This window comes from Octodon degus, unplaced genomic scaffold (genome assembly GCF_000260255.1).
Source record: "Octodon degus isolate 3935 unplaced genomic scaffold, OctDeg1.0 scaffold00185, whole genome shotgun sequence".
NCBI classification, from domain to species: domain Eukaryota; kingdom Metazoa; phylum Chordata; class Mammalia; order Rodentia; family Octodontidae; genus Octodon; species Octodon degus.
This window is the reverse complement of record NW_004524761.1, coordinates 5,025,670-5,028,596: the sequence shown is the minus strand read 5'-3', so window position 1 is coordinate 5,028,596 and position 2,927 is coordinate 5,025,670.

Genomic DNA, 2,927 nt, shown 5'->3' with positions numbered 1-2,927 from the left:
CTCCCGGATATCGGCAGAAAATCCTACTCGGCGGGCGGGGTGGGGGAGGCACTGCAGAGTGGTGGGGGGCAGCCCGAGGGGCTCGGAGAGGGTCCGGCCCACGCTGCGCCTGGGCTGGGACTGGTCCCGCCGGCGCACGGTAGCAGGAAGCTCTCCACACACTCACCGGACCTGGGCTAGGACTGGGTCTCTAATGTTATTTTCTTAAACACTTCTTTTCTTAGAATTTAGTAGATTTAAAGATTATCTTTTCCCATGGATTATTCCATGAATTTCAGACTTGCTAAACTAATTATTGAGAAAGGAATACTTACATTGAGTTGATTACTGACAGATAGAAGTGATACTTCAAAGGGCAAATGCTATTTAACAGATGTGAAGATAAGTTAAATGGCAATAATTTTGTTTACTCCTGAAATATCTATATAATAACATGAGGTTTTTGTTGGTACTTGGGGTTGAACCCAGGCACTTCACATTGAGCTATATCTTCAGACACTTTTTATTACTTATTTTGAGACAGGGTCTAAGTTGTTCAGACTGGGTTCAAGCATGAGACTGGGTTCAACCTACAAAAGTAGGTTGATGGTGCTAGAGAAATAAAAGAAATAATTTTTCCTTTCATATTGAAAGAAAAATAAGAACTAAAAATGTTAGTGATATTTTCATCATTGAATATCTATTTACTCATTAGTTTTGAAATTACTGCGTAAATCAACTGCTCACATGGTTAATACCACACTGTCAATTCTGCCTTTAAATACTTAATATTTACTTTTTCATGTGATTTTTTCTACCATATTCAATTGCCATAGCCTTGTAGTTTCACATCAAATACACTTCTATAGATGAAAGTAGCATTAGTTGATTTCATTTTCAAAACATTATCGTTTTCTTCTTTTTGTACCTCTATTAAAATATTTAATAATTATTATGAATAAATACTAGTTAACTAGTCTTGAAACTGATTGGTTTTTCTTAGTTAGATCTCTGGCCCACTTTTCCCAAAAGTTTTGTCTCCTACAAAACTGGAGACAATCTTTTACCACATGGACTTTGGGGGACTCTTAATATTCATGAGTGGTATTTGAATGTTCTGACTGTTTTGGGAAACTCATGACAGCAGAGATAGTAAGGTTACAAATATTTAAAGGAAGTGATATATTCACTTTAAAGATTATATGTCACATGTCACAAATTTTGTGAGGTTGTCTTGTTTATTTACAAGTTTGACCTCTGGAAATCAGATGAATTTCAATTGCCTTTGCATTTTCTGATAACTTACTTTTTCATATATTTGTGTGTGTGTGTGTGTGTGTGTGTGTGTGTAGGACTGGAGAACCAAAAATTTACAATGAAGATTACGATATATATGCAGAATATTAAATATTCACCAAAATAGAGATTTTGGTAACATTGTGTTTTGGCCACATTTTTTGTGTTGAAATGCACAGAATATTAAAGTGAAGTGGAGAATAATAACACTAATATAGAAGCTGTTTGATTAATAAACTGCTTTTCTTTTCAAGATATGTGTCTTATTGGAACCTAAACTTTTTTTGAGACAGTGTCTCACTATATAGTTCAGAATGGCTTTGAACTTACTATGTAGCACAGGCTGGTCTTAAACTCACAGCAATCCTCCTGCCTCAGCTTCCTGAGTGCTGGGATTACAGGTGTGAGCCACCATTCCTGATTTAGATGCAAAACATTATATGGGCTACTACAGTTCACATACAATATTTTGGGTATATGCATAAATCAAGATATGTGATTGCTCAGTATATACATGATAACAAGTTGATGTGCTTCAAATGAAGCTGAGTGGTATAGCACATGCCCAGCATGCTTGGGGGTCCTTAAAAAGAAAGAAGAAAGAAGAAACTTAAGCAGTGCTGTCTCTGTGATTTTACTCTGAAAGTCAGTGTGAGCATATTTGCCAAACTTGTTTTACTACATGTTTGTCTCCTACAAAATTGAAATCTTCAAATTGTAAGATTTGAATCAACACAAAAGTAGGTTGATGGTGCTAGAGAAATAAAAGAAATAATTTTTCATTAATTTGGAAATTAACTCAAATGGCTTTAGTTATTTTGAAAACAACACCAACAAAATGTAAGTTCTAACCACTGCAAAGTAGAATAAGTTTATGAGTAACACAAAGGGAGTATGCATCATTAAAGTGTGAGAAAAAATTTAATGCTATATCTAAGTTAAAAAAGAAAAGTAAAATGTTTATCTATTAACAGTCGTTTTTATCAGTTTGAAGCTATGTAGATCCATTCCTGAATAAAATAAACCAATGTAAATAACTTGAAATGAATGGCATATCATCGTTGCAGATATACTGATTTTGTACGATTTAATGTTGTGCTCATACTGATGCATTTTAAGTAATAATGATATACATTGACTAGAGATATGAGATATACAAACTTACAGAAAAAGTTATTTATTTTTAAACATGTCATTTAAATTGGTAATTTTTGAGAAATATGTTATCAACATAAGGTAAGGCAAAGCAGAGTAAAATCTTTCATCCACATGATGTCGCTGTACACCATAGTATTTCGCTCCCTTCCAACATTAGAGTATTACAATGAAATACAGCCAGTATATTTTCACAAAGGAAGAGGATCATCCATTTTTGGCTCTGCTACGCAAGCTAAAAAAGGTGAGGAAATAGAAAATATAAATTGGAATTAACTTTCCAAAAGATATTATGTGGTGATGCTATCAAGATTTGCGAAGTGGAACTAGATTGCGATGCTATATTCTCAGAGAGCAAGTCCGGGATTCCGGCATCTGCTGCTCTCGCTCCTGCTCCTCGCAGCCTGGGAGGCAGGAAGCGGCCAGCTGCACTACTCGGTCCCCGAGGAGGCCAAACACGGCACCTTCGTGGGCCGCATCGCGCAGGACCTGGGGCT